At 44.8% G+C, this 18847-nt stretch overlaps 1 non-coding gene across 1 annotated transcript; it reads right to left on the bottom strand.

The window, feature by feature from the left end:
* Positions 1-17834: 17834 nt before the first annotated feature.
* Positions 17835-17907, bottom strand: TRNAT-AGU (transfer RNA threonine (anticodon AGU)). Its single transcript has one exon. It is a non-coding gene; the product is annotated as a tRNA-Thr (tRNA).
* Between the last annotated feature and the right edge of the window lie 940 nt (positions 17908-18847).

The raw sequence follows: 18847 nt of genomic DNA, 5'->3' as shown, positions 1-18847 counted from the left end.
TGGATTTACTTCCTCCATCAGTTGCTAATTCTCATAAGACTGAACAAACCCAGAAACTCTGAATTCATTTTCTCCCATCAGATCCAGCTGAAATTGCCCAGTGGATCCAATGTAAGTACTCAAGGAGGTCCAACAATGGGTGAGCACAAAACAGCACAAAACACAGACTGTGTGTTCATTTAGCAGTCATTTCTGGTGGAGACCAAGCTAACATGGGTGGCCTTCCTTTGGACAGATGGACATGGTCCTGGGGCAAACAGTCTGGGTGGTGAGATATGGGGGGTGATGGCAACGATGCATAACAGGCAACTTCCCACCTCATATTTCCCTCATGATATAAGAATCGCAGTCTGTGCAATGAGTATGACAACTGGTATATGAAATATGTTGGTTTAAATATTGTCTGCTGAAGTGTAGCTCTTCCCTCTTGTGCATGTGAATTGTCACATACTTTAATTGCATGATCATGTATTTTGATTTCTACTGGCTAATTGCTTCTTAACAATTGTTATTCACAGAGAGTTTCTCTCCTTTGTTCTCATTTCAATTAAACTGAGACAATAAAATGTCAAGAAATACCAAAACAAAAGCAAACCTGTAAATGAAGCATTTAGGTGGCATAGTTGACAGAAAAAAGATGGGGAATACACCATTATGGATTTAGTGTTGCTGTGAAATCACCTTCATTTCAAGTTGTAGTTTCTGTACTGTTTTCTGTTTGTTTGATTAATATTTTACAAATTCTGACAGAAAATGCATCCTGTAAAGTACAAAAAATAACATCCATGGTAATAAACAGCCTACTGAGCCTTCTCTTCTGTGCTTTTACTGCAACTGAATAAAATAGCACTGACTAAACATCAAGAGGGGTTTTTTGCACAGAGAAGTTATAGTTATATACGGAAGAGAGTTATTTCTAAATAACTGTCTTTGGTTTTATTCATAAAGGCTTAGGCATAGAATGGAAAATAGATTTAAATGATCAGATATTTCCCCTGACTTGCTTTGAATGTCTGGAAACCTGAGAAAGTGTCAACATGTTATATACAAAACCACACTTCATTTATACTTTGTGTGCCTCATAAAACAAAAATATGGATTGCAACCAAAACAGCATCTGTATTTGTAATCTTATATCTACCATCACTCCAAACTGCTTTTGGCCTGGTGGCATTGGGGATTTCATATTTCTGAGGCTATCTCTACAGTAAGAGTCAGCACCTCCTGGTTTTAAGCCATGAATTTTAGGTGTGCATATAGCTGCTTATTTGGCTTGGGGATCTCTTTTGATTTCCATAGGAAGATCCACACGTGTGGCCAGAGCATGTCATCTGGTTGGGGACCCTCTGAGCAGTGTGGTCCATGAGTGATGGGGTGGGGAGGAGGCTTCGTCCCAGGAGCCTGTACCCTTGCAGGGGAGTTGGGCTGGAGACCAAGGACATCATCTGGTCCTTCTCATGTCTGGTTGTCTCCCACCATTGGGATTGGTGTTGCATGGGCAAGGAGGAGTCCAGCTGGGGATACTGCTGCCAAAAGGGTAAGGGAGCAGCATCCTTCTGCATGAGCACATGGATTTGGATAACCCTGTGCCACTGACCAAATGGCATGAGCTGGCAGAGGGGCTGGGCTCTCCCACCCTCATGGTAAGCACTAAAACAGTGGCATCAGCTGGAAATGCAGCTGCAGAGAGTATGAGACGCAGATGCAAATTCTCATATCTCCCCTGATCAGGAATCACAATGTTTATGCCAAATAATAGTCCTAATTATAATTAGATTCGATCTGAAATCCTAAATCAGCCCTAGATTATATTTAACTGTAATCTACTATAATGCAATGGTTAAACATATCTAACCTTAATACCAGCCTAATCCTTCAAATTATTTCAAATTTAATTCCAACCCAAAGGCAGTTATCTCTTGAAATTTAAAATGTAAGGCTTTGAGATTAATCACCACTATTTAACCCTAAAACTTGTCTAAATGTACAGACACAGACACAAACAAAAACCTAATTATATATTTTAACCTTACAAGTAACCCATTGCTAATTATAGCTCAGTACTAAATTTGTATGTTTATCCTAATCCAGATTAACTCCAGTTGTAATCCCTAACCCTGATCTACGATTTTAGTCATAATTTCAACTATAACTTTACCCTAACCTAAATTCACTAAATAAAGGAAAATAGTGAAGGAGAAAGCTTATTTTCCAGCTGGATGTTGCACAAAGACAAGGGAAAGACGTGGAGAGCTTCATCTTGGCCTTGAGGTCTAAAATGAATGTCCTTGCATCCATCTCATGCCAGGGAAGTGACATGGAGGTGAGCTCTCCCGCAAGCATATGAGATGGATTCCAGTGCTGGAGCTGCAAGCAGAAATATCTTTAGTACACAAAATGAATCTGTCTTCAGAGCTTTTTATAGCTACTGCAGCTGTGGCTGCTTGAAGGTTCACGTCAGCCCCTGTGATGGTTAACAGTGGGTCTTGACCAACCTCTGCACAGAGACATGCCCAAACCCACCAGCAAAACTTCTGCCTTTGCCAGGAAGGGTCCTTTGCACTTACTTCCTTCCCTGCCCTGGCTCACCCAGGCATCCCATCCCCTGCAGTCAGTTGTTGAGGGGGGGCCTCAGTGGGATAGGAACCCACCCCCAGGCAGGGACCACAGAGTGGGGGTACCAGCGCAGGCAGGAGCGTGTGTAAGAAGTGAAATGCCATTTTTTGCTTTTCTGCCAGTCTTGCTAGGATGTAAATTATGACCTTACTTCAAAGCCTTTCTGGCTCCCACTTCGCTGAACTACAATCTAACCACAAGATGCAAATATCACGGAGATCACCAGCCTCAGCACCTCACTGGGGTCGTATCTGTGGCCTTTCCACTGCATTAATTTGCACCGTGCCACGGACTGAAAGATAAAACACTCTTTTCACTCAGTCCTGCCAGCCCCCAACAGCCTTGGTATGTGTATATTTGCAGTGAAGCCCCCAGCAGCTGCAATGGGTTAGTGGCTGCTTGTGTGTGCCGCTGCTTTTCACCCACATCAGAGCTGCTTTCTTTCCATTGAGGTGGGATATGACAGACAACAAAAAGTAAAAATGGAACTGTCATTTGCTGGTGACCTGATTTCAAAGATGACATTCTGCAATTAGTTGAAATGATTTTTTTAGCTGCAGGTATAATTTATTTGGCTTGCTCCCGTTTCTCATAAGAAGGGAGCATGTAGAATACCACCCACAGATGCCATGGGGTTGTATTTAATGCAGTTATGTCGAAGTTCACAGTCATGGTGGGGGACCGCTTTCTAATGTGTTGTGGGTTCTGTGCATTAACTGACTGGCTTAATTTTCCTGCTTTTGCTGAAGTTCTGCTCTTCAGCTACACATTCTCATTTTTCTGTGCTTGGTCGTGGGAGTAAGTTGATCTGTTTCTGTGCAAAGATGCACATGTGTTTGCCAGGTCTCTCAAGCAGGGCTGGAGCTTGTGGTAGCCTGGACAGGAGGGGGCTAGGGGGCACAGGTGTGTGTGTGGGTCTCCCTGTCGCCCTGCACAGAGTCTGCAGTTCCCCGCTGCCCAGTCTCCTCTCCCAAATGTCTCTGCAGAGCAGAGCTGGGAAGGCACCACTGCCACGTGCCTTTGAAGGTGAGGAAAGGCTCCGTTGCCAGCTGGACACAGGAGAAAACAGATGTGGCAAGCAGGATGAAAAGGTGGTTCCTTGCTGTGGAATTTCACTTATTTCCCTGCTCACTTCATTTGAGCTTAGGAATCTCAGATGAAGAGATATTGCTCCCGATATCCCCTCAATTCCTCCTAAGCCTCCTTTTTTTCAGCACAGGACACCTTGTCCTAGCTGCAGCTGCCCTCTATTTGCTTTTCAGTTTCTTTATGAATTGCCTGCAGGGAATATTTTTGAAGTCGTGCAGCAGCATCATGGGGGTTTGAAGGGCTCTCGGTGCTGCTGCCTCGTAGTTTCAGTGCTAAAGGGAAACCTGTGGTCCAACAGTTGAGGATGTGGGGCAATGCGGGGCTGTGAATCAAGCAGCACAAGCTCTCTGGAGCCAGGCTGGGCCACATGCTGGGGTGTCACAGCTCCCTTGCAGAGCCAGCTGAACTCAATGAACTGCATATGCCAGACCCTGTGTTTGTGACAGTGGGTCCCTGACTGGCACATCATGGCCCACCTTGGGTCACCTCCAACTTGGGGTCATTATAAATGGGGCCTTTCAGAGCCTGAAGGAGAGCTCAGAAGAGCCAGCATGAACACTGAGGGAGGTCTGGGAATAGAGAGGTGCAATGCACAGGCTTCTTACTTGCTCTGTGTGTAGGTTCATATGGACGATATTGTCTCCCTGGGGGCATGAGGGAGTTCTGCCCTACAAGTCAAGAGGAGGGAGAATCAGCATATATAGAGACCTCCAAGACCTGCACAACTGTGAGTATGATGGAGTATGACACAATCCTCAAACTGATGTTTTTAAAGATACAAAATACCTGCTATGAATAAAAAGAAAAGAAACTGAGAAAAAATCTTTTTGTTCTGAGGACTGAACTTCAAGATTGTAGTGTAGAGCTGCAAGGCATACCAGCATCCACTGTGCTAACCATAACATGATTGAAAATTGTAACTCACGCCCCCAGATAATAAATTTGGCTTTAATATGGTGTCATCTCTTCAGATAATAGATCCCGAGTTTTTCTTTACCTTCTAGTTTCTGTGTTTTCAAGTTCCTGTTTACAACATATTTTCTGGGAATGGTTCTTCCTCCGTTATGAGGATATTTTTATTTAGCAAAAATGAGGAACCTTATGTAATTCTGTGACTTCTGGAGCAAAAGTTCAAACATTTCAGAAAAGCATAAGCCTTGGCAACAGCCTTTACTTTTTGAAGCTTTCCAGCGTCCAGCATTTCTGATACTTCTGTAACAAATGAGTCTAATAGGAAAAGCTGGTCCAAGTCCCTTTGCTCTTTTTGTGCTTCCTTCCCTCTTGTGGAATTGCTCAGACAAAGCCCTTCCTCTCCTAAAACTGCACTTGTGGCAGCACTGGACAAAACCACTCAGCTCTTTCTTGACACTGCTGTCCAAAGAGGCATCAAAATCCTATCTGACACTTTACTCCAGGCTTGTAATAGGAGCTGTGCATGTGGCCAATCTCTCTCTCCCCCTGTTATTCCTCTTTACAAGTTGACTATGTTTCAGAGAAGAAAGATCACCCTGAGCAGCTTCCTCCTCCCACCGCTTCCTTCTCCCGGTGGACAGCACAATCTCCCCCATCCTAGTATTTTGGGGAAGAGAAGTTTCATTGCTGGGAAGGGATGGAGGGAAGGAGAGCCTCTCCAGCTTCCATTTTCCTTTCTACCTGGACAGAGGCTGTTCAATGTACTGGGATTGATGGAGCAGGCAGCCCAGCACTGCAGTGAGGGACAGTGCTTGGCCCCAAGTGCAGGGAACAAAGCAAGTTTTATAGGTACCCAAAAAACCCAGCTGAAATGTCAACTGACACTAATCTTGTTTGGCACTGATACATGTAGTTGGGATCTCCTAAAGCCTCGAGGTATCCTCTCTCTGACCCGTCTGCAGCTGTTGGGCACAGTTCATTGTGCCTTGATGGGGATAGTTCGGGCCATCCCCAGCATGTGCCATGCAATGTGCTGACGCTGTTGACAGGGCTGTCGAGGAAGGATCTGCTGGTGCAATCTGAGTATGGTGCCCACTGGGCCTGTCGGTTGGTTGTCTTGCTGATGGAAAGCTGCTGGCTTTTGGAGGCTTTCCATGACAGCTGCTCACTCTGCTGCAGGGAGGGAGAGGGGAGGAAAAAGGACCAAAAAGCAGAGGAGGAGGAGACAGGAGTGGTTACGGCCAAACTCCAAGAATAGTAGGCAGGAGCTACTGATGATGCTCTTAGACTCCTTGGGCATGTCTAGAGGCTAAGTGGAAGCCCTTGACTTCAGAGGAGCATAGGTGCTAGAAGTGACCTCCCATCACTCTGGGTTGGAGGAAACATGCATTTAGGAAAAGGTTTCTAAATGAAAGAGAAAATGAAATGGAATACATAGGTGGTTTGTAGGCTGATTTAGTAAATAGCTTTGTGCTGCTTGAACATACACTGAAATCCTGGAGTAAATCCACGAGATTTGGACGATGGTGCACTATCAGAACAACGCAGTTCCTGTCTTTCAAGCACAACACTGGGCAGATCCTGGCTGCTGGTGAATCTGGTCCAGCGAATCACAGCACCATTTAATGACCAAGGTTTGGTAGGACCTCTGGAGAGCTCTAGTCCAGCTTCAAGGATCACAACACAGCAATCTCCCACAGACCTTGCCCTGGCCAAGCCTCAAGAGCAGCCATTTCTCTGCTGACATCTGAGTCCTAGTCCTGCCTACTTGCCTCCACAGAGGTGCTTCAGCACTCCATGTGACGAGGTCTTGCCACCCATGCCTGGCTCTAGCACATCCCTTGGCCTGCAGGATGCACCTGGCAAATTCTTTTCCACCCATTATTCTGCCTTTGTAACTGTACAGCAGCTTGTAAAAGAACTGAAAGCCTAATGGTATTTTCTTGCCAGCTAAGGAATTCTTGGCCAGTGACATCCTCCATCCGCTGCCCAGCACAATATGGGGAAGGGTGGCAGGTGGCTGCATCAACCTGAATAGCCGAGCAGCAGGAAACAACCACAAGGGGATTTTCAGGCTGTAATGCCAGGAAATGGAGCTTCCAGGTACCTGACTCATGACTTCCCCCCATCGTATTGCCCATAGGCCACACTGGCTCTCTCACTGCCCCTAGGCTTCTGCATCCCCCTCCTGGCTCCATTGCAGCCCTTCTTCATTCGCCTCACTTCTCTACTGAGGTTCCTGCAAGCTGCTATGTATGGCCAGAAACATTTAGGATTTCTCTTTGTTTCCATTTCCCTGTGCTCGGGAGAAGGGGTCAGCAATGCCCATGCTTGTTTTGAAAATATATGGGGCAGCTTTCCCCTGCTTCCACTGCACCCTGCATAGGCTTGAGCAGGATTTTCACATGGGTGCCTCTCTCATAACTATCTACAGATAGGCAGGTGGATCTTTCTCTGAAGGCAGCTGAGCTTCTTGAGGCATCCTTTTGCTGCTGTGACAGGGTTTAGGCAGTTTAAATACTTTTCTGAACAGTGGCTGGGAAAGGCTGAACTGATTATTCTCTGAATGTTGACCTCAGTGTGGTTATTTGTGCTGCATGTTTTGCATTTTGGTGGCTGCATAAGATACCTGTTGCAGCTCCCACAGACCTCCTGCCACATGCAGATGCTCACAATCAGGACAAGTTTGGATTTGCTCAGTGAAACACTTTTGCTTTTGGTTTTCTCGCTTCATGCAGTTGAGTTATGCTCGGCTCATCCTGTGTTGTGAAACAAGCAGTCCTGCTGTATTTGGTTTCCCTCTGTGATGCTCTTTGCCCCAACTATCCCAATGTTTCACAGGGAGCTTGTGGGGAAGCAGCAGGTGCACAGCTCACTCCTTCCATCCTGGAAGCCCTGGACATTTTTAGCTGAACGTTAGCTGTCAGCTGGGAATGCGATGTGAGAGGTGAACTGAAGGTGAATGAATGAAATCCCAAATGCATGAACTCTCTGTGGTCTGCAGAGAAACATGAGACCTTTCCAGCTGAACTGGTTCTGTGAGGACACTGCGCTCAGGGGTCACATACCAAGAAAATTAAGAGAAAAACACTATGGGCACTGTAGAGTTACTGGGCAGCTCTTTTCCTATGTATTGCTCACAAATCTCTTCCCTTCTCCATTTGATGCTCAAACTGAATGAACCCCAAAGTTGGGCTTGCTGTTTGGTGCAGGGTCATCTCCAAGACCCCCACGTGCTATGGGGGGGTCTACGAGACAACCTGTCACTGCTACATGATTTTACAGCCCCAGGCATTTGATACAAGCCTCTGAATCAGCACCTCAATTCCTAAATGCTTTTGTGAACCCAAATCTTGGCGTTGCCTCAATTCTCACTCCAAGCACAGCTATCAGCGTCATGCTTGCAGGGGGTCAGGAGAAGTGTGGGCATGGTCCTCCTGTCTGGCAATGCTCTGCAGCTAGGCTGCTTACAAATTGTTGCTAACATCCGTCCTTGGGTCCTCACCTGGGTCACTTACTGCCTTGCTTTCCCTGAGTCTCAGGCTGCTTTACTGCCAAACTGCCTGTCTGCATATGGGGTGACCAGCATCTGTCCAGGTGAGAAATAACCGGGGTTTTCTTGACCTATGCCTCCGGTATGTGGAAACTGTGGTGGATGCCAGCTGAGTGCCATTTGCCCCTGCTTTGCCTTGTGCACCCAAAACTATGTCACTGCCTTTGATTTCCAGATAATTAGACGAGTATTTCTGCTTGAAGCTTAATATAGTAGATGGCTCATGATCTTTGCATTTGACACCATCTTCCCTTGTGAGATCCCAAGGAGATCCTGTTTGTATTCTAGGTGGGGATTGTGTAAAAGTAGCAATTTCTAGTATGAGTCACTATCGCAGTGTTTGATTAATTCTCTGCTTCTGAAACTCTGATGAAACTAAATGCTTGGAAGCCCCAGAGGAGAGCTATGGTACAGGAGAAAATAGAAGCTGTAGAACAGAGTGTAGCTTAAATTAGCGGGGCCAGAAGGAAAGAACATAAACCATTGGTTGCTATCAGAATATATAATTTCAGCACTTACTCCTCTCACCTTGCAGAAAGGGCATGACCTTGTCCCAGTGCCTGTGGAAAGGCAATTAGAGAGTGTCCAGCAAGACAGGAGGAATTCTACCTGAGTCCCACTAGCAATGCATCCGTGGGAACATCCTCCTACTAGTCTGCAAGCTTATAGGTACAAAACCAGCATCAAATCTAATGGTGTATGGCATAGATGGACCTATGGGACACAGTAGTATCCAGCACAGAAAAAGGTGTAACTTGAATCAGGGGTGGTTCCAGTGCAGAAGAGATTCTGGACAATGTCCAGGGTCTGGACTAGGTCCAGGACTGGACTCAGGACTGCAAAGAGGATAAAATTTACCTTGGGGTAAAAGATCAGAATATACAATATTTACAGTTAGAAAAGCAGATCCCCAGCTGAGGGAAATGACCGTCGCGTCTCAAGTTGTGATGGTGTGTGCCAGCTGAGGCTCTGCCCTGAGGCTACAAAAGGGGTTGAAATGGAGCCAAAGCTGCATTTTGGCCATCTGCTTGGCTGGGGCCAGGGGGCTGACTTTGCCATTAGTGTTCCATGAAATATAAAACAAGAGTCAAGGTCGTCTCTGGACTTCATTAACACTTTGAAATGCCAGGGGGAATATCACATTTGATTATGGGGCCAGCACAAGTCAGTAGAGAATCTAGCATTTCAGTTCCCACTCAGAAAAACCCAACAGCTTTGCTTCAGTTCTGACTGCTCATTCCAAAATCAACTGAGACGACCAGTTATTGCGAGAAAAGTTCATTGCCAATGAAACCATCTGAAAAGGTTCATTCTGTTCTCTTTGGGGATATTCATCCTCTTTCATTTATGCTCAGGCTATGAATTTCATGGCAGAAAATTAACTCCTTGAAACTAATCCTTTCACTTCTCAACCCCTCACATTCACGTGTTCTTGGTATAGGATGAACTTCTCCTGATCTCAGCCTTGAAAGGGACTTGGGAGGGATCCTTAGCTGATGTGTCCAGCAGAGCATCAATGGCAATATATTGATGCTGCTTTCCATCAGCATCAATGCAGTTGCATAGTCACAGTCAATTGTATTTGACTCAGGAAGTTCCTGTATGGTAATTTTCCTGGGAAAATTACCTCTACAAACAAAACCAGAGTAACTCCTAGAACACGGTTTTCTTCAAAAGTGAATGTGCCACCCTCTGGAAGCATTCAGATGGACATCCATGTGATGTACAGTGTCTACTGAAATTGCTCTTTCGCTTTCCAGCCAGAAATACTCAAATATAAAGAGCAGTTTGTTTGTGTTCGGCTCTATGAAAGCATTCTCTGCACTACAGCATACGCTGAGCTATTCAGTACTGTGCTGTTTCTCTGCAAATTGGATCCTGCTTCTCTCACTGCTGCAGCAGGAGAAGGAGAGAAACAAGGTAAAATAAAAGCAAACATACACCTCAAGCAGGTCTGCCTTCCTGAGAAAGGAAACATAAGGCTCACTCAAGAAAGGAAGCAAATACCAGGCTCCCTAACTGTGCTGTGGACTTCTTCGTTCAGGTTTGCTACTGGTGACGAGCTGGGGAATTACAGCCGTGGGTGTATAGGCAACTCAAAGGCCCAACTGGAGACTTACACTCATAATGTCTCTCCTGTCCCCACAAATTCTTGAAACGCTTTGGTTACAACAGCTGAGAAAACAAAACAAAGTGCAATTCACCTCCATCCTGAGCAGAAGTAGGAGAATTTCTTGGCAGTTTGAGAACCTTTTGTGAAACTGATTATACAAAGAAGCAAACAGCCCAACTGTGAAGGAAAGCTGTGTGAAGGGTTTAGTTTGGACCCATCATGTGTATAACTGAGTTTTAGACAAAGAAAAAGAATTCTCTGTAGGTTTGCTGAATGTTTGCCAGGGAGCCTGATGCGTCTTTGCTGGAAGCTCAATACCCAGGAACTCTTCCAGAAAGCCCAGGTGCTGCCCTCTCATGGTAATGGAGAGAGCCCCAGAGCTGACAATGCAAGATAGGCCAGATCAAATTGTGTTAGATTTTCAAGACACCGCGTTTGATACTGGTGCTAACGCTCTGTCTCTTCTGTAACTGTGGTTAACTTGAAAGGCATTGGTGGGCACTAGAGCCAAGGAGGGACAAGACTTCTGGAGCTGAGCAGTCCCTCAAGGCTTTCCCACCACCTGCTTGCCCTTGGTGGAGGACTAATGCCTCCTGCTGGTCCCAGCCACATCTCACTGACAGTACAGACATGGTTTTCTGCACCTTCCACTGCTAGCAAAGTCTTCTGGCAGCTGGGATGCCTGGGCAAGTCCCATCTGGCACCTAGAAGTGCACATGGAGATGCATGGATCACCAACTGGGAATGCTCAGAAAGGGGGAGTCAAAGCAAGAAGGCAAAAGGCAACGGCTGGGAAACGAGGGAAGGGGAAAGGCAGAGAGGTGGTGTAGGGCTGTGGACTGACCATGGAGGAGCAACAAACCTGGAGCGCATCAGAGAATTGCTGAAAGCTTCAACTGTGAAGAAACTTCAGACACAGCTGTGATCAGGTAAGAAGAGGACAACCAAAGAAGTGCGAACTTGAAGCTTGATTAATGAAATCCCACAGCCTGCTTAGTTTGGGAGAGAGCAAGGGCATGGCTGTGGCTTCAGGACTCAACTCTCCCAGTCCTGTTTCCCCCCACAAAGGTGGTGTGTGTGTGTGTGGGCTGTGATAAGTCTGAGCCTTGACACACAGACAGCAAAGAGAAAGACTTCTCCCTCTGCTTTGACATTGCCCCAGCACCACTGCAGGTAGGACAGGCCACCAGCATTTTCACCTGGAGATACATGGAGAGAAAAACTCTCCTTCAGATTTAAAATGTTGTAGAAAATTGAGAAAACCTGGAGATCCTCTTCTGGATTAAAAATGATGCAGTTGTGCACTGCAGTCCACAGTGGTAATAGAAATGTAGTGGTAGCTATGATGGTACAGAGATCTGTGGGAGAAAAGGGTTAGAGAGTATTTCATCAGGCCAGTTGTATCAATTCCAACAAAATCTAATAGCTGGCCTAACAGAAATAATTAGATTGTCCTATCTGGCGAGAAACAGTTATGGAAAGAGCAAATTAAGCATAGCTAGTGTCATGTCCAGACTTTGCCCTTCTGCTGTTTGCAGCATGCCATCACCAGAGACTCTGGGCAGAGGACTGAGCTGCTGTGCTAGCAGTGGGAAAGGCTGTACAGCATCGAGATCATTTTACTCTCCCTGTTCTGCTCTTACAAGTTTTAGGGTAAGCCAGGCTCATCTGACCCAGAAGATTGAAAAGAATTGAAGGAAAACAAAGAGAAATTCTAAGCTTTCATCAAAAACCTATTAAAGTCCCTATCATTTACTCTGAACACTTGAAATGGCCTTTATTATAGTCATTTTTCTGAGCACAAAAGCTACTTTCAATAACATAGGAAGGGAAAAATCATTACAAACTTGCAAGAGTCGAGGAGCATCTTGCAGAAACATTTTGTCACGAAATAAATCATAAAAGGCTATAAATAGATGACCATTATTAGAGCAACTGAACTCTCTAACTAGGCTTGCTGCACCAGGAATGAACTGTTTCCCTCACAAACAAGGGGGAGGCGAGGCAATCAACAGGTACATCACAAGCTCTCCAGGGTAGAGGAGAATGCAGATCTAAAGTCATTGCTTCCTGCTTCTGGAAATGGAAGAAGCATTTGGGGAAACAAGTTACTTAAAAAATCTGATAAAAATACATATTGATACAGACAAGTATTCACACAACACAGGATGCTGTCTAACTTCGACAAGGTCGTATCACCAATGAGCAGAGCACAGGATGGGAGCTCTTGGCTCATGGACCCTAGCTGTGCTATCCTGCTCATGGGTATCCATATCATGAGGTTTCCTCCTGTTCCTTAGGCTGCTTGAAAAAATTACTCCTCTGATTTTAATATATTCATTTATGCTAATGACATAATTTAGTTTAAATAGTTCTTTCTCCTTCTAGTTGTTTACCCCTGTGGTATTTATATGAACTAGTCATGTCTGCTTTGAGCCTTCCTGTTGTGAGACTAAACACAACAAACGCCTTATATCTCCTCATCTAAGGCAGACCCTCTGTTTCTCTACAGCATCCTCATAGCAGACTCCTATCCCCATCCTGGATCTGCCTTTAAGTTCTTATTTGCACAGCCAGGTGCCTAGGTGAAAGAGGATGTGGTTGGTTTTTTTATAGTTTGGTTAAATTTGCAGTAATTGCAACAACCTTATATATTTTTTTCAGGTCTTTCATGGAGGTATGGCCTACAGGAATGAGCGTGTCTGCTGGGAAGGTAACCTCATATTCAAACTGCTCTGATCAGGTCAATGGTATCTCAGTGACTACAGAAGAAATATAATGCCAGTATTAAACCCTGAGGGATCTGCCTTTTAGAAGACAAGGTTTCCTAGTAGATACAGAAATTGTAAGAGTGAGCACCACAATCAGTAAGGGACTGGGATGCTGCAGCACTTGTGGAAGCAGGGTGTTGTGAAAATCACACTGGATGCTAAGGAAGAGTCCTGAAAACCTGCCCCATCAGTCTATGGCTTTGAGACAAGTTGCCAGTGCTGTTAGCTGGCCGTGGGTGCTTTCATCCCCATATGGACTGCTGTTTTGGGGTTTTCTCCTTGAATCAGGGTGTAATCCTTTCCATGCATTCATGCAGATATATTTGTGATATGGTGATATTGGCCAGAAGCTTTTGATTATGGGTTGCTGTGCCTGTCTTCAGCATGGAAATGACCTTTGTCAGCTGCCAGGGCTGCTGCGTGTGTAAGAGGCTTACGTATTTGAAAGAAATAGGCAGTCAGTGATAGGTCGTCAAGATTTTCAAGGCTTCTGGGACAATGCCATCTAAGTATGTGGTGCTGGCAGCTGGCAGACTTGGGGAGCACCAAGGCCACATTCACATCAGTTTTAGTGCATGGTGTCTTTGCATTCAGCCTTTCTGAGCAACCAGAAGGTCTCACTGAAGCTGTTGCATTGCTGGAATTTATGGTAATGCTCTTTGCAGGCCCTAGAGTTCAGGAGAAGCAGGTAGTGATTGCACCATCTCCAAGAGATGACAATCTCCCTGGTAAAAATTTTGCACCAAGACAGTGGAGAAATCTCCAGTGGCTGGATGTGGGTGGATGATACGTAGGCTGTGCATAGGTGGTTTGGGTTTGTGTGGTGGGGTTTTGGTAGCAGGGGAGGGGCTGCAGGGGTGGCCTCTGTGAGAAGCTGCTAGAAGCTTCCCTGGTTCCAAGTCAGACCCACCTCTGGCCCAGGCTGACCCCATTAGTGGCAGTGGTAGCGCCTCTGGGAGAACAGATTTAAGAAAGAGAACCTGCAGTGAGTAGCGGGATTGGAATGTGGGAGGAACCCTTCTGCAGATCCTGAGGTCAGTGAAGAAGGAGAGGGAGGAGATGCGCTGGAGGACGGGATGCCCCTGCAGCTGTCCCCCCCAGGTCATGGAGGTGAGCGGGGGAGCAGATGCCCACCTGCAGCCTGGGGATAAGCCCACACCAGAGCAGGTGGATGCCAGAGCAGGAGATGGCCATGACTCCATGGGAAAGACTATGCTGGAGTAGTCTGTGCCTGAAGGACTACAGCCTGCGGAATGGACTCACACTGGAGAAGTTCATGAAGGACTGTGTCCTGTGGGAGGGACCCCACACAGGAGCAGGGGAAGAGTTAGGAGTCCTCCCCCTGAGGAGGGGGGGAGACAACATGTGATGAACTGACCCCAACCCCCATTCGCCATCCCTCTGCACTGCTGGGGGGGAGGAGGAAGAGAAAATCAGGAGTGGAGTTGAGCCGGGAAGGAGGGAGATGTAGGGGGATGGTGTTTTAAGATTTGGTTTTCCTTACCATTATCCTGTTTTGATTTGATTGGTAGTTTTTCCCCAAGTTGAGTCTGTCTTTTGCCCATGACCATAAGTGGTGAGTGATCCCTCTGTCTTTTGTCTCGACCCACCAGCTTTTCTTTACATTTTCTCCTCCTCATCCCACCAGGGTGGGAGGAGTGAGTGAGCCTTCATGGTGCTGGGCTTAAACCATGACAATAGGTCTCCTTGTGGATACTGTGGAGCTCCCTGTGCCTGGCAGACAGGTACATATAGCTATTATTTAAGAATGTCTCTGTCCTCCAGTCATGAGGGAATCTTGACTTCTCTGCATTTGAAAGATGTACCTTGGTCCATGGACCTGCAAAGTGTGGAGGAACCTATGAGCATTTCTCATTCTCTCTCTTTTTTATTTTTTACTAGCTATTTAGTGTGAATCATCTTTTCCTAGGGTTTGCATTTAATTTTCCACCAAATGCCAGTTTGGCTTTCACAGAGCTGTCAGCAGAAGGACTGGGAGACGAGCAGATGGGTTTCCTCCCACCAAAACATCCATAGTGTAGCTGTCTCGAGCTGAGCAAGGTGCCCAGCCCCACTTTGCACAGCTTATGAATCTTAGTGTGTGATTTATCTGAATGTATGTAGGTGTGTAGTCCAGGGTCCATAGGAAAGCTGGGGTTGAGCAAGGAGACAGCTCGGGGACATGGAGCAAGAGGATACTGCAGCGGTAGGGTAATGGTGTAGACTGGTGCTGCCAAGCAGAAGCCTTCGATAGGTGCTGTCACCCTTTCTCTAGGATGCACGCAAAACATTTTATATTTGTTTTAAAATGTTATTGTTAAAACCACAATATCTTTTCTTTTTTTTTAATAAGGGATTAAGCATATTCATTATGGGAGAACTAGCAAATAGATAAGTTTGAGTGATTTTTCCCTGCTCTGAATTCTGCAGTCCTACTGATTTTATTAGATATTTTTCCTCTGCATTGAGGCTACAAGGCTGCCATTTGATCCTTTTGTGTGCTAGATTTTAACATTAGCCTAAATTGTATTTCTAAATAAAAAAACTCTTTAAACATGGGAACATTTTCACTGGCACTTGCTCAAAGTTTCCCTCCCTGGATTATTTATTGGTTGTTTCCCCCATAACTTAAGACATAGATTAGTTGAGGTGTATGTGGCCTTCACTAGAACTGAACTAGACGCAGAAATGCAGCTCTGCTAACATGCTCCTTGGATTCAGAGAATGACCATGGGCACCTCGATGATCCAGGCTGCTGGGCCACAAAGTTCAGTGTTGTTTATATTAAAATAAATGATTTCTCTGTCCAGCTTGATGCAGCCCTTGGAGGGAGCCCCAGGAATGAAAAGCATGCCAGAGAAATGCACAGTGTCTAGGATGTTTTTTAAAAATAGAAATGGTATTCTGAAGTTTTCAGGAAAATATGAAAAACAAGTTTTCTTGGATATACAGGAAGATACCTTTAAACCTCCCTAAACAAAGCAATAAAAGTCTGTCTATATCTGGATTAGGGCAGCTCATTACTTTAAAGAGCAAGAGTTCTTCCTGAGTAAACCCATAAGCAGACCAGCCTTGTTACAGTCCTTGTGACAGAGCTACACAACCTTTCCTGCATCTCTGAACGCATGTGTAGCATTTCCATTTCACAGGTCAACAAAGATGAAGAGGTGCCCTTCCTCCCTCCCACGTGTACATGGGTTTCAGGATATGGATATAAATGACTTTGCCCTCTTCGTCCCTCCTGTCAAGCTCTATCTTTGAAAAGCCCTGTTTTCAACAGAGAAAAAGATGATGGATGACTGACGCAAAAGGATTTAGCTAGAACACGGTCCAAGGTCCACTGTTAAAAGTGATCTTTGCATCAGGCCCATGTTTAACAAGTAGCATCGGTATGTTTGGTGTTAAGCATTGCTGCAGGGTTACTGGAGAGAGGAGTTTTTACATTAATATTAAGCACTGTGTAGATTAAGAATTCAGCAAAACATATCCTGAACATTTGTCATTTTTGCATAGAGATGAAAGACATTAATTTTTCAGAGGATCATTTCCATCACTACCAGGCTCAGCTAAGCTGAAACCATGAGCCTGATTGCAAACGCGAACTTGAACCACAAAGATCTTTTTGGATATTGCTCAGCAGCGTCACTTGAAAGCAAAATAAAGAGATAAGCTGGAATGAGGGACAGGGTAAATAGACGTATAGCCACAACAGTCTAGAAACAAAGTCACTTTTAGCAAAAAACATCTGTCCATTTTCCAGTATCTTGGGTTAAAATAACAATAACTTGTGCTAGTTATTAGGTTGCAGATTAATGGGAACCCTGCTGACTTCTGTTTCTTTAGCCTTACTGTGATATATACAGAGGAAAGCTAGGAAATTCCTGTGGGTCACTTCTCATGTGGAGAAAACACATCAACCCACCAAAGCTGTAATGTGCTCCCTGTTTTTGGAAAAGAGAGCTGTAAGGAAACAGGCTGAAGGGAAGTGACAAAAGCACCATGTCCCTCCTGGCATCCAGTGTCCACCTCCACAAGACAAAAATGTTTCAGGCTTTTGAGGCTTCTTTCCCTCCAATGGAAAAGGCCCTTTTCAAATTTAGAAATGTCCTTTTACATCACTGGCTTGGATCGTTTTGATGGAACAACATAGGAATTCTATCTGAAAATGACCAAAAAAATGGGAAATGTACAAAGGCAGAATAGGAAATCTCATAAATCTGGACTGCAGTTCATTGAAATCAAGATGCAAAATAGGTTAATTCCTAGCTTTTTTTTTCCTTAAAAATGATAGCTTTCCAGCCCCTCCAGCAGAACTCTGAAGAAGACCAATGCTAATATTCCTCCACAAACAACATTTATAATTTTTTCAGCCAGCTCTGTAATTACTGAGCTCTGGAGATATAATTTGATTGTCCTGCTGAAGTATGAAGGGGTGAACCAGATCTGACTGTAAATATCTAGCAGCCATTTCAGATTTGTTCATCAATGAACTTCACAATGTCTGCGGGCCTCAGAAGGCTTTAAATCCCATTATTAAGTATTTCCTACCTCTGAGTGCTATACTTTAAAAATATTTTGAGGTATTCTTTTGAGGGTTTAACTCTGACCATTGCTATTTTTTTCTGCTCCTCATTGCCTGTTACTTGGTATAGTTGCTATATGATGTTTGTATTTCAGCTAGGCTGGGGTGGATGCTCCAAAAAACGATGCCAGCAGTGTTTTGGAAAAAAACAGAAAGATAAAGCTGCAGATCTTTGCAAGAGGTACACAGCCCCCCCCAAGGCTCCAGTGAGATTTGAACTCACGACCCCTGGTTTACTAGACCAGTGCTCTAACCCCTGAGCTATGGAGCCTCTGAGCTTTATGTCCTTTTTTCTTTGTGAACATTTCATATAATAATTTTCTCTGTTAATTCTGGAGTGAAACAAAACCTGCTCTGCTAGATTGTGCTGATCCAAGAATTTTCTATCCTCTTTCCAAATGGCACCAATACAAACATCAGTTATAAAACTAGCAACACACCAGGTCAACCCAAACCTGGATTTTACTCTCCTTCAGTTCATCCCTGCAAGGACATCAAGATTGATACATAGCTCCCCTTTCCCCGGCCAAGTAGCTTGGGAAGATTACAAATGAGAAGAAATTATATTTTGCCTCTTCATAGTTGTTGCATTAATTTATCAAAGAAAGAAGTTAAGTTTCTAAAAAATAAATCCATATCCCACTGCTTTCCTTTGGAAATCAGCTGCATATTTGCTTTTTACCTCTCGGCTCTTCAAACATTTTGATTCTTTCTTAGGAGTCTGTGATGTGCTATAGACACTATGGGCGATGAGTGCACTTTCACATTTCTAAGCTATTCTGTGTTGTCTGTATTTTCAGGGTAATCTTTCCTGTAGTTTCATTCTTCAGTGAAGGTAGTTAGACATGGGTGTCATAAGAAACACTCCCAGCAACCATCACTCATTAAGACACCCATGAAACATTAAGAGCCTCAGTGCCTTGGATGCCATTAGCTAATTATGAGAGTCAACAGAGAGCGCTTTTTGGTTTTATATTTGTATGGCATAGCTCTATGATGTTTCCAACCCTGGATTTTGTGTAACTTTTTGAAAGAAGGCTTTATCTATATTATTCTTGGACATAAGCCGTCAAGAGAGTCATTAGCTAGTGTTTCATCAACTCAGATGATGGGAATGTACTTAAGCAGGCCCGAAACAAAGACGTCGGCAGCAGACCCTGTATCAGTCAGCGAGAGCGAGGGCACTAACAACAGCACAAAGGTAGGGAAGG

The sequence above is a fragment of the Accipiter gentilis genome, chromosome 29 (assembly GCF_929443795.1).
Source record: "Accipiter gentilis chromosome 29, bAccGen1.1, whole genome shotgun sequence".
Classification (NCBI taxonomy): domain Eukaryota; kingdom Metazoa; phylum Chordata; class Aves; order Accipitriformes; family Accipitridae; genus Astur; species Astur gentilis.
This window is presented reverse-complemented; position numbering and strand designations above follow the sequence as displayed.